The 21,111-nt window shown below is 44.2% G+C and overlaps 1 protein-coding gene and 1 pseudogene across 1 annotated transcript in view; one reads left to right on the top strand and one right to left on the bottom strand.

The window, feature by feature from the left end:
• Positions 1–21,111, top strand: part of ASIC2 (acid sensing ion channel subunit 2) — a 1,092,109-nt gene that overhangs the window by 639,053 nt on the left and 431,945 nt on the right. The window lies entirely within an intron of this gene.
• On the bottom strand, positions 9,278–9,952 carry LOC123854766 (THAP domain-containing protein 2-like; annotated as a pseudogene).

Genomic DNA, 21,111 nt, shown 5'->3' with positions numbered 1-21,111 from the left:
CTCTTTTTTTTTTTGGCTACATGCTTAAGTAATTGTCTTCTGCTTTATTATTTCCTTCTTAAAGTGCAGCAATTTTACCAAAATGTCTTGCTTTCCATCATTCAGGCTCAATTTTTCAGGTACACTGTGTGCATGTGTTCTTTCAGTATGGAGGTTCAGATATTTCATTATTGTTGTTATTTCAGGAAAGTTTCCTGAAATCATAATTTCTAGTATTTGTTCTTTCCCCTGGCTTTGGTCTTGTTTTTCAGGGACCCCTATTGCTACATATAAGATAGTCCATGCCTCTTTCGGTATTTTCATTTTCTCTCAAATTCCTTTTATCTTCTTTTTTTTCCCCACTTCTTTTTAGTCTTAACAATTTTCTTCCTTTTTACTTTCTGTATCTGTAAGGCATTCTTTACTATGTCTATTTATTCTCGTGTTCCCTCTAGTTTGGGTCTTCATTTCTGAAATGACTTTTATCTTTTCTTTTCTTCTAACATTTTCCTGATTTGTCATGTGACTTCTGAGGTTATGATTATTACGACTCTCACTTATGTGGATGATGATGTCATTTCTTTAATGTTTTTTAGCTCATTTTGAAGTAATAAGTTGCAGATTTTTTTTTTTAAGATTTTATTATTTGACAGAGAGGCACAGTGAGAGAGGGAACAGGAGGAGTGGGAGAGGGAGAAGCAGTCTTCCTGCCGAGCAGGGAGCCCGATGCGGGGCTCGATCCCAGGACCCTGGGACCATGATCTGAGCAGAAGGCAGACGCTTAACCGACTGAGTCACCCAGGTGCCCCTAGGTTACAGTTTTGATTTGTTTTGTAGGTGTCTCTTTCTAGCATACTTTCGCCACCTATAAAGACGTTACTATGTTCCTTATTCTCTTTGTTCTAATAATAATTTTGTGTGGCTTTCACCTTCAACATTTTTATAATGTTTATTTTTAAGTAAATGCAATTTTCCTGAACTTTGTGAAGGAGGCCCTCATTCAGGGTAGCTTTTCTAACTGCACAGGGCTCTCTCTTTGGTTGCTTTTGTGTTGTATTTAAAAATATGGCAACTCATCTTCTGAGATTTCCTGGCTCTGTTCACCTACCCCATTTTTATATGGACCTTCTCTTTCTTTTGATTCTATTACTCCTCTTTACTCAGTTTTGATCCCACACCCAGCAATTTCTCGTCAGTATGTGGACCCTGTTTTGGGGATGCCTGGCTGGTCAGTTCTCAACATTCACAGGGTCTGAACTGCTCCATCCCTTCAGACATTGCCACAGACCCCTTGCATTCACCCACTAGTAGATTGGGCGGAACCTTCCAGTTTCTTTATTTTTTTTTTAAGTCATATTTTATGTTGGTTAACTCCTACTTAGCATCTTATCTAGAATGCAATATCCCAAAAGGTACAGGGGAAAAAAAATTGTTTTCTAATAGAAATTAAACCCATTGTCAAAAACAGTTCTTTAAAAGTAGTTTGATTTTTTTTTAAGATTTTATTTATTTGTCAGAGAGAGAGAGAGCACAAGCAGGGAGAGCAGCAGGCAGAGGGAGAAGCAGGCTCCCCACTGAGCAGGGAGCCCCACGCAGGACTCGATCCCAGGACCACGGGATCATGACCTGAGCCGAAGGCAAACGCTTAACTGACTGAGCCACCCAGGCATCCCTAAAAGTAGTCTTAAAAGACAGAACCACAGGGGTGCCTGGGTGGCTCAGTCGTTGAACATCTGCCTTCGGCTCGGGTCATGATCCCAGGGACCTGGGATCAAGCCCCACATCGGGCTCCCTGCTCGGCGGGAAGCCTGCTTCTCCCTCTCCCACTCCCCTGCTTGTGTTCCCTGTCTCGCTGTGTGTCTCTCTCTGTCAAATAAATAAATAAAATCTTAAAAAAAAAAAAAAAAGAACCACAAACACCTTGCAAGCATACAATTTCCTGGCAAAATCTCTAAGTCTATAATTCTCATGAAAGGCACTTTCATTCTTTTTCAAATAAAAATTTCATAGAAAGTTTCCATCTTTTTTTGTAATCAAGTCTTCATAAATTATACAGTAACAATGTTACTTCAAGTAAAAATTTATCAAATACCCAACTTTGGCATAATTTCCTTAAATATTTTTACCTTTGAATAGAATGAAGGATGGGCATCAAGTCCTAAGCAAGCTAATCTTTTTTTTTTTCTAAATTTTTTTATTCTTATGTTAATTCCCTTACATTACAACATTAGTTTTAGATGAAGTGTTCCATGATTCATTGTTTGTGCACAACACCCAGTGCTCCATGCAGAATGTGCCCTCCTAAATACCCACCACCAGGCTAACCCATCCTCCCACCCCCCTCCCCTCTAGAACCCTGTTTGTTTTTCAGAGTCCATCGTCTCTCATGGTTCGTCTACCCCTCCGATTTCCCTCCCTTCATTCTTCCCCTCCTGCTATCTTCTTTTTTTTTTTTTAACATATAATGTATTATTTGTTTCAGAGGTACAGATCTGAGATTCAACAGTCTTGCACAATTCACAGCGCTTACCAGAGCACATACCATCCCCAGTGTCTATCACCCAGTCACCCTATCCCTCCCACCCCACCCCCCACTCCAACAACACTCAGTTTGTTTCCTGAGATTAAGAATTCCTCATATCAGTGAGATCATATGATACATGTCTTTCTCTGTTTGACTTATTTCACTCAACATAATACCCTCCAGTTCCATCCACGTCGTGTCAAATGGCAAGATCTCATTCCTTTTGATGGCTGCATAATATTCCATTGTATATATATACCACCTCTTCTTTATCCATTCATCTGTCCATGGACATCTTGGCTCTTTCCACAGTTTGGCTATTGTGGACATTGCTGCTATAAACATCAGGGTGCACGTACCCCTTCGGATCCCTACTTTTGTATCTTTGGGGTAAATACCCAGTAGTGCAATTGCTGGATCGTATGGTAGCTCTATTTTCAACTTTTTGAGGAACCTCCATACAGTTTTCCAGAGTGGCTGCACCAGTTTGCATTCCCACCAACAGTGTAGGAGGGTTCCCCTTTCTCCGCATCCCCGCCAACATCTGTCGTTTCCTGACTTGTTCATTTTAGCCATTCTGACTGGTGTGAGGTGATATCTCATTGAGGTTTTGATTTGGATTTCCCTGATGCCAAGCGATATTGAGCACTTTTTCATGTGTCTGTTGGCCATTTGGATGTCTTCTTTGGAAAAATGTCTGTTCATGTCTTCTGCCCATTTCTTAATTGGATTCTTTGTTCTTTGGGTGTTGAGTTTGATGAGTTCTTTATAGATTTTGGATACTAGCCCTTTATCTGATATGTCATTTGCAAATATCTTCTCCCATTCTGTCGGTTGTCTTTTGGTTTTGTTAACTGTTTCCTTTGCTTTGCAAAAGCTTTTTATCTTGATGAAGTCCCAATAGTTCATTTTTGCCCTTGCTTCCCTTGCCTTTGGCGATGTTTCTAGGAAGAAGTTGCTTCGGCTGAGGTCAAAGAGGTTGTTGCCTGTGTTCTCCTTTAGGATTTTGATGGACTCCTGTCTCACATTGAGGTCTTTCAACCATTTGGAGTCTATTTTTGTGTGTGGTGTAATGAAGTGGTCCAGTTTCATTCTTCTGCATGTGTCTATCCAATTTTCCCAACACCATTTGTTGAAGAGACTGTCTTTGTTCCATTGGACATTCTTTCCTGCTTTGTCGAAGATGAGTTGACCATAGAGTGGAGGGTCCATTTCTGGGCTCTCTATTCTGTTCCATTGATCTATGTGTCTGTTTTTGTGCCAGTACCATGCTGTCTTGATGATGACAGCTTTGTAATAGAGCTTGAAGTCCGGAATTGTGATGCCACCGGCTTTGCTTTTCTTTTTCAATATTCCTCTGGCTATGCGGGGTCTTTTCTGGTTCCATACAAATTTTAGGATTATTTGTTCCATTTCTTTGAAAAAAGTGGATGGTATTTTGATGGGGATTGCATTGAATGTGTAGATTGCTCTAGGTAGCATTGACATCTTCACAATATTTGTTCTTCCAATCCATGAGCATGGAACGTTTTTCCATTTCTTTGTGTCTTCCTCAATTTCTTTCATGAGTATTTTATAGTTTTCTGAGTACAGATCCTTTGTCTCTTTGGTTAGATTTATTCCCAGGTATCTTATGGTTTTGGGTGCAATTGTAAATGGGATCGACTCCTTAATGTCTCTTTCTTCTGTCTTGTTGTTGGTGTATAGGAATGCCACTGACTTCTGTGCATTGATTTTATATCCTGCCACTTGACTGAATTCCTGTATGAGTTCCAGCAGTTTTGGGGTGGAGTCTTTTGGGTTTTCCACAGAAAGTATCATATCATCTGCAAAGAGTGAGAGTTTGACTTCTTCTTTGCCAATTTGGATGCCTTTGATTTCTTTTTGTTGTCTGATTGCTGTGGCTAGGACTTCCAATACTATGTTGAATAGCAGTGGTGATAGTGGACATCCCTGCCGCGTTCCTGACCTTAGGGGGAAAGCTCTCAATTTTTCCCCATTGAGAATAATATTTGCTGTAGGTTTTTCATAGATGGCTTTTATGATATTGAGGTATGTACCCTCTATCCCAAAATTCTGAAGAGTTTTGATCAAGAAAGGATGCTGTACTTTGTCAAATGCTTTTTCTGCATCTATTGAGAGGATCATATGATTCTTGTTCTTTCCTTTGTTAATGTACTGTATCACATTGATTGATTTGCGGATGTTGAACCAACCTTGCAGCCCAGGGATAAATCCCACTTGGTCATGGTGAATAATCCTTTTAATGTACTGTTGGATCTATTGGCTAGTATTTTGGTGAGAATTTTTGCATCCATGTTCATCAGGGATATTGGTCTGTAATTCTCCTTTTTGATGGGGTCTTTGTCTGGTTTGGGGATCAAGGTAAAGCTGGCCTCATAAAATGAGTTTGGAAGTTTTCCTTCCGTTTCGATTTTTTGGAACAGTTTCAGAAGAATAGGTATTAATTCTTCTTGAAATGTTTGGTAGAATTCCCCTGGGAAGCCATCTGGCCCTGGGCTTTTGTTTGTTGGGAGATTTTTGATGACTGCTTCAATTTCCTTAGTGGTTATAGGTCTGTTCAGGTTTTCTATTTCATCCTGGTTCAGTTTTGGTAGTTGATACATCTCTAGGAATGCATCCATCTCTTCCAGGTGATCTAATTTGCTGGCATAGAGTTGCTCATAATATGTTCTTATAATTGTTTGTATTTCTTTGGTGTTGGTTGTGATCTCTCCTCTTTCATTCATGATTTTGTTGATTTGGGTCATTTCTCTTCTCTTTTTGATAAGTCTGGCCAGGGGTTTATCAATCTTGTTAATTCTTTCAAAGAACCAGCTCCTAGTTTCGTTGATCTGTTCTACTGTTCTTTTAGTTTCTATTTCATTGATTTCTGCTCTGATCTTTATGATTTCTCTTCTCCTGCTGGGTTTAGGCTTTATTTGCTGTTCTTTCTCCAGCTCCTTTAGGTGTAGGGTTAGGTTGTGTACTTGAGACCTTTCTTGTTTCTTGAGAAAGGCTTGTATTGCTATATACTTTCCTCTTAGGACTGCCTTTGCTGCATCCCAAAGATTTTGAACAGTTGTGTTTTCATTTTCATTGGTTTCCATGTATTTTTTTAATTCTTCTTTAATTTCCTGGTTGACCCATTCATTCTTCAGTAGGATGCTCTTTAGCCTCCATGTATTTGAGTTCTTTCCGACTTTCCTCTTGGGATTGAGTTCTAGTTTCAAAGCATTGTGGTCTGAAAATAGGCAGGGAATGATCCCAATCTTTTGGTACCGGTTGAGACCTGATTTATGACCTAGGATGTGATCGATTCTGGAGAATGTTCCATGGGCACTAGAGAAGAATGTGTATTCCGTTGCTTTGGGGTGGAATGTTCTGAATATGTCTGTGAAGTCCATTTGGTCCCGTGTGTCATTTAAAGTCTTTATTTCCTTGTTGATCTTTTGCTTAGATGATCTGTCCATTTCAGTGAGGGGGATGTTAAAGTCCCCCACTATTATTGTATTGTTGTTGATGTGTTTCTTTGCTTTTGTTATTAATTGCCTTATATAATTGCCTGCTCCCATGTTAGGGGCATAGATATTTACAATTGTTAGATCTTCTTGTTGGATAGATCCTTTAAGTATGATATAGTGTCCTTCCTCATCTCTTATTACAGTCATTGGTTTAAAATCTAATTTGTCTGATATAAGGATTGCCACCCCAGCTTTCTTTTGGTGTCCATTAGCATGGTAAATGGTTTTCCACCCCCTCACTTTCAATCTGGGGGTGTCTTTGGGTCTAAAATGAGTCTCTTGCAGACAGCATATCGATGGATCTTGTTTTTTAATCCAGTCTGTTAGCCTGTGTCTTTTGATTGGGGCATTTAGCCCATTTACATTCAAGGTAACTATTGAAAGATAGGAATTTAGTGCCATTGTATTGCCTGTAAGGTGACTGTTACCGTATATTGTCTGTGTTCCTTTCTGGTCTATGTTGCTTTTAGGGTCTCTCTTTGCTTAGAGGACCCCTTTCAAGATTTCCTGTAGGGCTGGTTTTGTGTTTGCAAATTCCTTTAGTTTTTGTTTGTCCTGGAAGCTTTTTATCTCTCCTTCAATTTTCAATGACAGCCTAGCTGGATAGAGTATTCTTGGCTGCATATTTTTCTCATTTAGTGCTCTGAATATATCCTGCCAGTCCTTTCTGGCCTGCCAGGTCTCTGTGGATAGGTCTGTTGCCAATCTAATGTTTCTACCCTTGTAGGTTACATATCTCTTCTCCCGAGCTGCTTTCAGGATTTTCTCTTTGTCTATGAGACTCATAAGTTTTACTATTAGATGTCGGGGAGTTGACCTATTTTTATTGATTTTGAGAGGGGTTCTCTGTGCTTCCTGGATTTTCATGCCTGTTTCTTTCCCCAAATTAGGGAAGTTCTCTGCTATAATTTGCTCCATTATACCTTCTGCCCCTCTCTCTCTTTCTGCTTCTTCTGGGATCCCAATTATTCTAATGTTGTTTCGTCTTATGGTATCGCTTATCTCTCGAATTCTGCCCTCATGATCCAGTAGTTGTTTATCTCTCTTTTTCTCAGCTTCTTTATTTTCCAGCATTTCATCTTCTATATTACTGATTCTCTCTTCTGCCTCATTTATTCTAGCAGTTAGCGCCCCCATTTTTGATTGCACCTCATTAATAGCCTTTTTGATTTCTACTTGGTTGGATTTTAGCTCTTTTACTTCTCCAGAAAGGGTTTCTCTAATAACTTCCATATTTTTTTCAAGCCCAGCAAGTATCTTTAAAGTGATGATTCTGAACTCTAGATCTGACATCGTACTAATGTCCATATTGAGTAGGTCCCTGGCCGTCGGTACTGCCTCTTGTTCTTTTTGTTGAGGTGATTTTTTCCGTCTCGTCATTTTGTGCAGAGGAGAATAGATTAATGAGAGAACAAAATGCTAGCAGAGTAACCACGTCCCCAGAAAATATACTCTAAACAAATCAGAAAAGACCTGAAGCAGTGGGATAAGAAGGGGAAAGAGAGAAAAAAGAAAAAAAAAAAGAAAAAGATAAAGATAAAAACAAAAACAAACAAAACAAAACAACAACAACAAAAGAAAAACCAGAATGTGATCAAATATGATCTATATGGTATATAGATCAGTGCCACACACTAGATTTGGGGTGTGTTTTGGTCTTTTAGGAGAAAGTGTCTCCCAAAATTTTAAAGAAAGAAAAACTTATATATGTACAAAAATAAGGTTTGATATGATGAAGGGATGGAAAATGACTGTAAAAATGGAAATTATAAAAAATTTTATAAAAGGAATTGATAAGAAGTTGTTTGAAAAAAGAAAGAGGATTTAAAAAAAGAAAAAAAAAAGGGAGAGGATGTGATCAGGCAGGGGAATAGAAAACACCATATACTAGAGATTTAGGGTATATTTTAATCTGTTAGAAGAAACTATCTCAAAATTTTAAAGAGAGAACAACTTATATATATAAGCCAAAAATATGGGTAACTACTATGAAGGGATAGAATATGACTCTAAAAATGAAAAATAAAAATGTTTTTTTTTAAAAAGGGATTGATAAGATGTTGTTTGAAAAAGGGAAAAAGAAAAATTCAAAAAGAAATAAAAAGACAAAAAGACAGTTAAAAAAAAAATTAACTTTAAAAGACTAAGGAATCATGGTAAAAAAGCTGTGAATTCTATGTGCAGTAGTCCCCTAGCGCTGGAGTTCTGCCGTTCTCATTGATCGGTAAACTTGGTCTTGGCTGGCTGTTCTCGCTGATCTTCTGGGGAGGGGCCTGTTGCCGTGGTTTCCAAATGTCTCTGCCGGAGGCGGAAGTGCCCCGCCCTTGCCCCCTCCCGGCTAAGTAATCTGTTTGGGTTTGCTCTCCGGGGCTTTTGTTCCCTGCGAGCTTTCCGTACAGCTTTGGAGGCGGAGAGTGAAAATGGCGGCCCCCCCAATCTCCGCCCCGGAGGAGCCGAGAACTCGGGCCCGCTCCTCAGTGAGCCCCCAGAGAAAAGCCGTCAGTCACTCCCGTCTCCCCGCTCTCCGGCTGCACTCCGTGCTCAACCGGCCTGTGACCGCGCATTTCTATCTCCGGCACCCGACCCGGTCTGGAGTCTCCAAACCCAGCAGATGCCTGTGGTGCACTCCCGCGCGGCTCCTCCCGGGGGAGGAAGGTGAGTCTCCCCGGATCTGCTGCTTGTTGGGTCCCTGCTTGAGGAGCAGGGGCCCGACTTTGCCGCGGATCACGGCTTATGGCCACCCCGAGCTGAGAGCCCGCGCCTGGGCTCCGCCTCTGCAGCTGGCTTCCCCGCTCCGATACCTGGGAGCTCTGCCGCCCTCAGGCACCCCCGGTCTTTCTGTGACCCCGAGGGTCCTGAAACCACACTGTCCCGGAGGGTTCCACCCCCCACTTAGCCACCAGAGTGACGTCCCTCGGCGGAGCAGACTTAAAAGTTCCGATTTTGTGCTCCGCGGCTCTATCACTTGCCAGAAGCGGCCGCCGGAGGCCCCTCCCCCGCCATCTATCCTCCCGAATATCGCCGCGGATTCACTTCTCCGCACGTCCTACCTTCCAGAAAGTGGTCGCTTTTCTGATGAGAGAGTTGTTGCTCTTCTTTTCTTCGATCTCCTGTTGGGTTTGTAGGTGTTCAGAATGGTTTGATCCCTATCCAGCTGAGTTCCTGAGAGGAGAGGAAATCCAGGTCTCCTACTCCTCCGCCATCTTGCTCCGCCCCCCCTAAGCAAGCTAATCTTAAATGAAGGTCTGCTTTAGGGACTTAGAAACATTTTATCTTGTTGATCTTGTTCAAGAATCTTGAAATTTTCCAAAGGAAGACTGCTTAAGGCAGCTGGTAAAATGTGTTCTGATGTGCCCTTGCGTAATATGTTCTTTGCTTCCAGATTCTTCACCAGGCATGTGGCTTTGATCCAGCCTCCTGTTGTTCTGTGTTCTTTTCGTAAGCAAGTTTTCATTGTCTTGCTTAAGCCTGTTATTTCTTTTTCCGATTCAATTATCCTCTTTTTCTTTCTGCTCCCATAGGATTCTTAAAAGCCTAACAGTGTTCAAGTAGTCCTTGCTGACTACTAATGTTTGATCTTAAACTAGATGGTCCTGTTGGAGTACAACTGTTGTCTTTCTTCAAAAGATTCCTTGACTTGAGTTTCATGGACTCTCAATGGGTACAAAAATCTAAACTGGTTGGAATTGCGTCCATTTTAAGTCGTCGAGTTTGTCCTGTTGAGTCAAAACAGGAGACTTCAAAGTGCTTTGAACAAAGAAAAGTGTCTTCCTGGCACAAAATTGTTGCACCTAAGCGGTTGAGCCCATGCTTTTCTTCTTCCAGGATCCAGAGGAAGCCTGTGGAGGCCGATGTTCACATGCGTGTTTTGGGTAGTAACACAATCCACAGCTGCACAATTGGCCGGCCTTCCCCGGCCCCTCATTCAGCCCTGTCCTGAGCCTGTTCCGAGGCCCTTGCTGCTAGGCTTCCTTCTGACAAAGGCTGGGCAAGCGAGGCAGGGGAAGGGCCACTAAGAGGAGTCCTGGAGGCCGGTGGGAAACACCGGTGTGTGTATGGGGGGTGGGGGGGGGGTGCCAACCTTTCCTGTCTCTTTATTAATATGGCAGACTTGAGCCCTGCACAGCAGACAGTCCCAAAACTCCAGTGGGACGCAAGCTGTCCCGTCCCGGCCCCCAAAAGGGAGTGGGACTACCGCGTCTCTTTGGCAGCCTTCCTTGGAGCAATTACAAAGGTGTCTCTTCCCTTGCCCCCCATGACTATGAAACTCTCTCGCCTGGGCAGAACTTCCCGTTTTTCACCTGCTGTTTTCAAATTGCTACCCCACCTCCCTGCTTCCCAGGAAGCATCTGTTGGCTATTTGGGTATGATTCTTTTCTCAGCTCCATCAAGTACCTGACCATTCCCTCTGCTGCCTCCCACGTAGATGCTGAGACCACACAGGGCATGGGGTTTAGTGATTTGTCCCCATTTACTTGTGTGTTTTAGGGTTCATGGGAGTAGCTCATCACCTGGTTTGCTGTCACCGTCTGTAGTTTTGGTCTCTAGTTGCTCTGTTTGTCTTACGTGGGGGAATTGCTGAAATTCAAAAACCATGTTGCCTTCATCTTTTCTAGGTATACGTGTTTTTTGTTTGTTTTTATGTGAACGAACTGGCAATTATTTTCCATGAGAATCCAGATTTTTGGTTTATCTTGAGAGATTCCAGTGTCTAGTTACACTGCACTTGCATTCCCACATGGCCGCAACTGGCTGGGACTAAGCAGCAGCATCCCCTATTAGATGGATGTGGGCTCTCCTATTTGCTCTGTGCCAACCCCCTCCCTGGTTTCACTGGCCAGATGACCCATTTACACAATCTTCCTGGCCTTGCATGCACAGAAGGCATCTACACTGTGACTCCTGTTCTAGGGCCACTGACAGGAAGTAGAAAATACCCAGGAGCCTCTTACCTTCTTACCCAGGGTTTTATGCTGGTTAACACCTCACTCCATATAACACATTTCCCCCATAGGAATCCGGGGTTCCCTACTCCTTTTTTTTAAAGATTTTTTAATTTATTCTACAGAGAGAGAGAGCATGGGGAAGGGGTAGGGAAGAAGGAGAGGGAGAGAATCTCAAGCAGACTCCACACTAAGTGCGGAGCCCCATGTGGAGTTCGATCTCACAACTGTGAGATCATGACCTGAACCCAAACCAAGAGTTGGATACTTAACCAAATGAACCACCCAGGCACCCCCCAGGGGTGCCCTACTCTTAATGCCTGTGTCCCTTCCAGATGTGTCTCTCGGAATCCCTTCCGGCATTTGGGTTTCTCCCTCCCCAGGCCAACTCTGTCCAGTTCCTAGTCCAGTAAAACACTTACAAATGCTAAGGCTGCCTATGGACACAGTTCATAAGAGAAGGCCCCGAGGCCCATCTGAGAGTCAGAAAGGTTGATTACATGGTAGCCAGTTTTAACAAGACATAGGCAGGAGACAGAAGGAAGAAACTGGCTAGTAGCCAGGGTTTCAGTGGTTCAAGCAAATCAAAGTCCTGGTTCTAGAGACGGGGCTGGAGCAATGAAGCAATGGAGCTGGAGCAATCCACAGTTGGTGAAAAGGAAGTGTAGGATCTGGGTATGCAGCAGGGTGGGGTGATGGGAAATGGTTAATTCTGCCCACTGTGTGCCCCTCGTGTACAGCCTGGTACTCAAAGAGGTGTTGCTCGCCAGCTGCCTTTAGGCCACAATCCTAAGCTGTAGATCCAAGGAAAATGTTTAGACCCACAAGGAGATGCTTGCAATTCCCTGAAAAGCCTCAAGCTCCTACATCTGTACATTGTACTTTCTGCTCCTCTTGTATTGACTTCCCTCCATCTTTGCCCAGATAACAAAACACCTCAGATCTCACTTCCTCCAGAGACTTCTTGGGCCAAGTGCAGTGCCTCCTCTGGGCTATCATGGGTCCCCAAGTGCAGTACTCATCATATTCTATTATCTCTTTCCTTATTTGTTTCTACCAAGCTAAGAGCTCCTTGAGAACAGGAAGAGGATCTTACTACATTCTGTATCTCCTATACCTAGCATGTTACAGGTGCTCAAAAAAATGTCTATCAGTGCTTCTGTGCTCAGAAGGTATCACACAGATACAGCTGGTACCAGTGCCCATTCTTAGGCGAATCACAGGACACCAGCCCAGTCACCCCTGGCATGCAGTGCTGAGAGAGCTGGGTGAGCTCACAGCATCTGCCTGTCTCATCAGCGTCTTTCATCTCCTAGGACTCCCTTTACAATCATTTTAATTACTTTATTGCAGGTTTCATCAGGGAGGTAACACGAAGGAGAGCAAAGAGACTGTCGGGCCCCTGACTTATTGTTCAGAGATGGGAACAATGTCCCGTTAACCATGGAAACTCGGGGATGCACAAAGGTTTTTGGAATCAGCTGTCATCATTGCTCATAAAGTTTTCAAAGAACATATTCAGAGGCAAGAATGGGGTCTTGGTGGAAAACACAATGGCAGGTGGGAGGAAGCAGGACAGCTGTCCATCACTCCAGTGGGGCATCCTGCACACCTTCATCCCAAACGTGTAGGACTGCAGAGAGGGTTTACAAGTCAAAGCTGTTGTCTGTAAAAGGACCTCTCTTCTCCCCTCAGCTAATGCCACTCAATTCCTTTCTATAGACCTGTATCCTTAGGGAAATTCAGGTATCCCATGGTCAGAAGCTGTGGACACTAAGGGAACCTGACTATAAGTCCACAGTGACCCAGGGCTCTGATCCACAAACTGGGTTTTTGCCTCCTCCAGGATAGAACCCTCAGCATAAACAAAGTTCTAGCTCTGGAAACTGAGGCAATACCTCGTACCTAAGCCTTCTTTGTTGACCTACCCAGTGCTCTAGTCAGTGGTTCTCAATCTTGGTTGTATATTGGAGTTATTGGAGGGTTTTAGACACACCAATGCCTGGACTTTACCCCAGACCAAAAGAATCAGAATCTCCGGGGATGGGGCTTGAGCATCAGTATTTTTAAAATCTCCTAGGAACACTGATTACCTAATGCTTTGCAACAGATCACTTAATGACTTAAAGTGATAGATAAGCATTCTCTGACAGCTTCTGTGTGTCAGGAATCTAGGAGTGGCTTAGTGGTTCTGGCTCAGGGTCCTTCATGAGGTTACAATCAAGATGTTAGCTGGGACTGGAGGACCTGTTTCCTAAGAGGTTCTCTTTCACTTGGCTGTTGGCTGGAGGCCTGGATGACTTGCCACATGGATCTCTCTATAGGGTTATTTGATCATCCTCACAACATGGCAGCTAGCTTTCCCCAGGGCAAGTGATCTAAGAGAGAGCAAGAAAGAAGCCACAGTGTCTTTTGTGACCTTGCCTTAAAGTCACACTCCATTGTCTCCACAATATCCACTTGGTTACATTGAATAGGATAGTCCTATTCAGAGTGGGAGGGGCTGCATAGGGACATGTATACCAGGAAGTAAGGCTTTTGGGGGGCCTTTTGGAAGCTGGCTATCATTACAGGTGTCTCTAAAGTACAGCCAAGGTTGAGAATCATTGCTTCTGGTCCCTTTGGGGCTGAGGCCCTGCCTTTGTCTTGCTTAGCTCAAAGCAAACACTACAGATTTATTATGTTTATTCTCTTCACACAACAGCCAGAGTGGTTTGGGTCTTTTTAACTATAATGAATATTTTTGTACATAATTCTTTGTTCTGCTAGTAGATTATTCCCATGGGGGTAGATGCTATAACATGAAAATCCTTGTTCAAATCTTTTTTCTCTTGCAGGGAAGTCCAACTATTTTGTGGTTTTGTTGGTTTCTTTCCATCTCTGATTGTTTATTTTATTTTTAGCATGTGAATCTAGCCATCCCACTCTTTTCAAAATTGAGCAACGGTCTCCCGACAACCACGGGGTAAAGTCCCCAATCCTTCTCTTGGTTGATGGGCTTCTCTTGGTTGATCAGCCCTTCTCTTGCCCTCCATCCCCAGACTCATGTTACTCCACTTTGCCCCTTGCTCACCGCATTCTGGCCACACAGGTTTAACTTCAGCTCCTAAAACAGGTCACTGTGCTCCGCTCCTCAGGGCCTTTGCACAAGACCTTCCTCCAAGTCTGATTCCTATAATTTGTACTTACCCTTCAGGTATCAGCTCCCAGGCACTTCTTCAAAGAGGTCTTCCCAGGCCAGCCTAATGGGTTCTCCCATAGCACCCACTATATTTCCCTTAGAACATTTACCACAATGTGTTATAATGCATTTATTTGTGTGATTACTTGCTTACTTCCACTAGACTGGAAGCTCCATGAGAGCAGAGATCATATACTTTTCTCTGCTGCCCACCCCCTTATACCTAACACAGCATTTTGCACACAGTAGGTGCTCATGAAGGGCTTACTGAATGAATGTTTATAAAATGAAAATCAAGGCCCAGAGACATTTAGAGACATGCCCAAGGCCACCCAGGCAGGTAACAGGATACCTGTCTGGACCTGATGACAGATATGCCAAATTCAAAATCTCTACTTCATATCTAGTGTCCCTAGAATCCTCCACCCCTGTTCCTGGAATCCCATCCTGTGGAGAATTGTCTATACCACCTGCTCTAAAGCTAGCTCCAAGGGCTCCCCATCAATGGAACAGACAAGTTTTTGTGGCAGGCAAGGGACGACCCCTTCACTAGAAAGTGACAGTCACCTTTGGCTGGGCTCTTATGTTGTGCTGGGGAGGGCTCTTATCAAGGTAATCCTGAGTCTGTCCACCTCAGCTCTTCTCATGTTGAACATCCATGCCTCTTGAAACAGCCCTGGGAGTTCCCATTTGGCCTTTGGGGATGCTGCCAGATGGTCTGTCCACAAAGGTGAGTGCACTGGCTGTCATTATTTAATGATCCCCAAACCAGTGAACTGTTTGTTCCTGTCACTCTCAGGGAATGTCTGGCAAAAGTGAGGGACAACTCAACAATAGCCTCAGGAAGCCTTCATGCACCCTGGGCACTAGGCCAGGTGCTCTGTGCTACTGGGGGTGGCGGGTTGCAGGATGTTGGGGACAAATAGAGAAGTGAAGTCAGAGCCCTTATCCTCCTAGCCCCTTCCAGCTCCCAAGTCTCTGGGCTGTATCTTCTACTCCCAAAACCAGCTTTGTTGGTGCCACACCTGACCCTGTCTGCTAGGGGAAGGCCAGGGTCTAAGTCCTCTACCCACCAGAATATGCCAGAATATGCCCATTCTGGGAGTCACTCCACACCTCTTCTGCTGCTGCAGAACCCATCAGCAGAATGCCTAGATAGAGGTTAATGGCAGACCTGCATATGACAGAGCCACCAAGGAAACAGACAAATTTCCACTTGGGCCAAATGGCACCTAAGCTCAGGAAAAAGTACCAACCACCCCTGCTCAGCATGTGCATGCACATACACACACATGCGTGTAAATCACAGATTCAGGCTCATTCAGTCTGGATTGCCTTTGCCCTGGGCACCTCTCCCTCACCCATGGCATTACCAGATTAATCCCAGGCACCTTACCAGAACACTATGAAGTTTGGGTTCCCATCCAAGTGGCTCCCTGACCATTGGTCTATCCCTTCCTTGGTAGGTTATTTATGAGTCTCCCCCATCTCTTCTATCTGATCAGCCTACCTGCCATTCATCTCTCAGTCCCCCTCATCCTTTAAGGCACAAATTTGGCCTCCTCCATGAAGCCCCCATTCCTGCAGCTGGAAGTGATGCTTCCCTCTTCTGAATACCCATAGCATTTTTTTAATTTTTATTTTTATTTTTATTTTTTTTAAGATTTTATTTATTTATTTGAGAGAGAGAGAATGAAAGACAGAGAGCATGAGAAGGAGGAAGGTCAGAGGGAGAAGCAGACTCCCCGCTGAGCAGGGAGCCCGATGCGGGACTCGATCCCGGGACTCCAGGATCATGACCTGAGCCGAAGGCAGTCGCTTAACCAACTGAGCCACCCAGGCGCCCATACCATAGCATTTTAGCTCCACCTCCTCTATGACTCTTGAAACCAATTGTCTGCTTTCTAATCATGATGTTTTTGTACACATTTTAGCAACTCCTTTCCCTCAACTGTTTTATACATTTAACTGGTTTATACCTGCCTGCCTGTACTCTCCAGAGAAAATGTGCCATGATAGAGAAGTCATTGGCTTTGGTGTGTGACACAACTGAGTGGGTTTCCTCTCTCCTCCTTCTCTCCCTTCCTTTCCTCCTTTCATCAATATTTCTCAAGTCCTCTATGTGCCAGGTACTTTGCAGCACCCTAGCAAAACAATACCCAAAAGATGTTCGGCCTCTGTCCCAGTGGAGATGACAGGCTAATGGAGTTCTAATCCCCAGGCCTTGCATTACAGGCTGTGTGACCTGGCAAAGTTGTATAATCTCAAAGAGCTTCAACTCCCTCATCTACAATATCGAGTTTTATAATAATTATCTCCTGGGTGTTCTGTGATAGTTAAATGGAATAATGTATACAAAATATCTAGCCCTTAATATATACTCAGTAAATGTGCATTTCGTCCCCATATTCCTCATTATTAGAGAGAACTCTCAAACATCATAGAGACTCAAGAGTGTATGTTGAAAGGGAGGAAGGAGGGACAAAAAGAAGGAATGGGAAGAGGGAAGCAATCATGAAAGTTCATCAGAGAACTGTCTCTGGATTGCCAGCACCCACCCTGCCCTCTTTACTTTCCCATCTGGATTGTAAAAGGGATGCTGACTGCAGCCTAGGAGAAGCAGCTCTAGAAAAGGACACCAGTTTCCCCAGTCCCTTTTCAGGTTATCCCACATGCAAATCCAGTCACAGAGCCAGGGCTAGGAACCCTTCCATGGACTAATTAACATATTTTAAAAAATCCCTCCAGTGGTTTTCAGGGTGCCAAAAGCTGTTGCCCCCAGGCTGCCCACTGAACTTCTGCCTTCATATTTATAACCCTTGAGTTCTCTCCTTCCTGGCTTCCCAGACAGTGGTGCAGACAAAAGGACTGTTTATAACAGCTTTTCTGACAGCTGGACATTATTTAATTAAAACTTCTGGCAGCCACATAGTGTGCTGGAGGCTATTTAAAGTTCTCAATGGCAGGAGGAGAAATGGGGAAACTTACAACCCTTGGGAGGCGGGGCTGAGGGTACCTAGGGTGGGCAGTGGCCAGGGCAGACTCTCAGGTCCCTTACTGTGAAATGGCATCTCTCAGAGCCCTGACTTTTGACATTGGAGTCTCTGTGGGGAAAAAGCAGGCATGGTGTTAGTCCCCCAAGGCATCTGCTTGGGGTGGGGAAGGGGAATGTTTGGAGAATCAGCAGCACCAAATTGAACAGAGTACTCATTTTTCCAGATCAGCCACCCATATTTTTCAGAACAAGAAACTAAGGCACAGAGAGGAAAAGGAACTTGTTCAAAGCTGCATGGTAACTGCTGCAATTCTGGGGAAATCATTTAAGTATCCTGGGCCTTATTGCTGCCTTTATGTATGAGCAAAACCTGTCTTGCTTACTTTTGCACACAGCAGCCATATACCTGCCAGTGTCATCTTGAAGGGCTGAACTGCTGCACGTGTTATTCCAGGTGTGAGCAGAAATGCAACCATGGACGCCAATGTTGGATCATCTGGTCAACCCCAGCAGGGGCAGTGGGTTTGCATTTAGCTGCTGTAGCTATAGTTTGCTGGACTTTAGGTAGCAACAGCTGGGATAAGGGGACAGGTCTCCCCCATAATAGAGCAGGAGCTAAGAAAGGCAAGTCTACCAATAGGGTGCTGTACCCTGGAAGAGGAGGAGTATAAGGCCAAGTATGAACACAAATCGTAATGACAATGACCATGATAATAGCTCCACTGATTGAAGGCTACTATCACCATCATTGCTATTACTATTAGCATATTTCCCTTTCAATATTTCTATAAAATATGTGATTTACCAGATTTTACAGATGAGGAAATAGAAGCTCAGAAAATTAACTACATGCTGAAGTTCCCTAGCCACCAGTAGGACCAGGATTCAAACCCAACTCTGATTTCAGAGTGTATCGTCTTTTCACCATCTTGGTAGTTTTCAACCAGAGCTGCACACTAGAAATCAACCCTTTAAAACATGCAAGTGGGGGGGTACCTGGGTGGCTCAGTAGGTTAAGCATCCGACTCTTGATTTTGGCTCAGGTCATGATCTCAGGGTCACGGTTGTGAGCTCAAGCCCTGAGTCAGGCTCTGTGCTATGGGGAGTCTGCTTCTCTCCCTCTCTCTTTCCCTCTGCCCTTCCCCCTGCACACTCTCTCTCTCAAATAAATAAGTAAACCTTAAAAAAAAAAAAAGACATGCAAGGGCTTCCGCCTTACTGCAGCCCAGTGAAGCCAGAATCTCTCAAGGTCAAGACCTGGAATCAGTACTTTGGAAGCGAGTCTAAGGTGTAGCCATGGTTGAGAGCACCTTGTGAGACGGCACCACACTGAGAGCTCCTGCTGGTGTGATATCACAGGTATGACTCATTCCAACTGCTACCTCCCCACTACTGCTGAAGTTGTCCCAGATGGCCATGGCAGGCTGCAGCTTGGGGGCCAGGGCTAAGCACCACTCTGATGACATCTATCGACCCCAGTCCTCTCTGTGGCTCCCATGGTAGCCCTGATGGGGTCACCATTCTGCCTGTAGTCTCAGTTCCTGCTCCTGTCTCAAGAGGTCATCACCCCAACCTACCAAGTCTGACCACTCTGCTAATCTCAACAGCCCCTAACAGCAGGCTGATAGTATCCACTAGGATAAGTTCCTCAGGAAGCAAACTCCAGGATGGAGTTTGGCATGCAAGAAGTTTATTAGAGCATACTCTGGAGATCAGCATCTATGGAAGGTGAAGGAAGGTGGGTGCAGTGAGTCTCTCAGTGCTGAAGGAGGATCTGGGTGGCATGTCACAGCACCCACTCCAGCCCTTAGCAGTGGGATGGGTTTGCATGGGAGCTGAGGAAGGATCTTCCCCTCCAGAGAGAATGACTTTATTGGAGCTCAACATGGAGCTGCCTTGAACAAGGCTTTCATTAACCTTGCTCTATAGTATCATTACAACCTTCCTGCCCCTCTGGGATCTTCACTTAATTTCCCTTAGGGGCTCAGCTAAAAACAATTGGAGGGTCTTGGTAGATCAGCACTCCCATTTGGCCTTCAGCAAAAGCCCTTGCATCTGGCTGCCACACCTGACTCTCCCACAGTGGCACTCTAGAGGGCTACAGAGCAGCTTTATTCCCCTTCTTTCTTTTTGGTTTTACCAGCATTTGGGAGTTAGTCACCAGCTCCAACAGTTGTCATTGTTACAGCCTCAGGAACCAAGATAGGAGTTACCTGCCTTCCTGAGCCCACAGTGAAGTGGGGAAGATAAAAACAGAAACTTGCAATAAAATTGCCATATTGCCATGAAAATGGCATGCACACAGAATGGCTGCAGTCAGAGAAGGGAGTGATTTTCTCTATCTCGAGGCAGGGCAGGGGGAGGCTGCCATGTTAGAAAGAATTAAGGAAGACACTGGAATCCTGGAGAAGATTTCAAAGAATCAGTAGATATTTGCCCAGCAGATGTGATGGGGAGAGCATTCCAGGAGGGGGTCTGTGCAAAGTCTGAGGACTGAACCATAGCATGTTAGCAAGCAGTGTGTGCTCCTGGATATTGTGGGGGAGGGGGGTGGACTGGGGGGTTCAGGAGAGGAAATTGGAAAGATAGGCAAGGGCAGAAAATGGAGGTCCCTATACCCATGCAAAGGAATTTGGATGTCACCCTGAAGGTAATGTGTCCCCACTGAAGAGTTTTCAGCATGGGCTGTCATGTCTTTATAATGTATGACATAATAAAGAGGAACCTCTGTCCTGTTTTTGCCTAATCTATCTTCTGTTCTCTGGACCTGCCATAAGCTTAAAAAGAAACCTCACTTTTACCTTCTATTGCTCTTAATTTCCCTTTGCCTATCTCGGATTGAGTATAAATAAATAAACCCATCAGGCTCTACCAACTCTTCCCCCACGTCCCCCATTTATGGTTGTTGGGGCTTCTTCACAGAGCAACTGATTCACAGGCTCAGAGAATGTCACACTAGAAGGGTCCTGGGAAACAATCTCCTAACCCCCATCTCCTGGCCTCCCTTTAAGGAGGAAGGTTCTGACCCCTGCAGAGGGGAAATAACTTATCCAAGTGCACACAGATGGTAAGGACATGGATGGGACTTGCCCAATGTTTCTTTTCCATATATCAGGTCAGCTTATTATGTTCCTGTTCCAGAAAGAAAAGTCAGTCCCGAACAAAACCATGCCATTGGGGATTTTGTCTTCTAAGCCCTCCCCCTAAAATCTCTTCAACTGTGACCCTTCCTCCCCGCTACAGTCCTTTCATATAACCCCGAGCACACAGACCCTTCCTGTTGACCAAGACACATTCCAGAACCCTACCCTCCTCTGCTCTCTAGGAGAAACCTCTCTGCTTTTCTTTATACCTTCTTGCTCCCTCAAAATGACACAGTCCCATGTTCCATTCCCTCTATTATATTAGTGATTTCCAAGGAAAAATAGAAATTTTCCTAAACTAAAAGGTAAAAGATAGTGTCCCAATTCAGCCACTTCCTCTGACATTGTGCAAACACCTTTATTTCCCCCTGTGTAGCTAAGGTTCATTTAAAAAATTTCTTCAACATCTCTTTTAGCTCTGCTACTCTGAGATTCTGATATATCCAATGACTTGATGGAGCAAGCTCTGTCGAGCTTAAAAGAGTAGATTATGTGTGTCTCTTCCTAACTTCCATTTTGTATTGGGAGCTTGAAGGCAGCCATGGTGGGAATACTTACGCCATGGAAATTGGCAAATGTTGCAAATCCAGTCATGGGGGTTTGTGAGGGAGCTGGTTTATTAGTACCCCCACTGAATCTATTCGCTTACCTCAGTCAAAAGTGTCTGCATTCTCATAAAGACTTCTGAAAGCAAATGATACTGTAACCCAAAAGAAAGGATTTCTAATGGGAAAGCAAGCAGATGAGGAGGCACAATGTGATTGTCCGTTTCCTGTTCTGTATCTTTGGCTCCCATTCTTGTTCTGTATCTTCCTCCCGTTG

Source organism: Mirounga angustirostris, unplaced genomic scaffold (genome assembly GCF_029215605.1).
Source record: "Mirounga angustirostris isolate CCGP_5_RB_7025 unplaced genomic scaffold, mMirAng1.0.hap1 SCAF_17, whole genome shotgun sequence".
Lineage (NCBI taxonomy): Eukaryota > Metazoa > Chordata > Mammalia > Carnivora > Phocidae > Mirounga > Mirounga angustirostris.
Note: the sequence above shows the minus strand (reverse complement) of the source record. Positions and strands in the feature narration are given on the sequence as shown.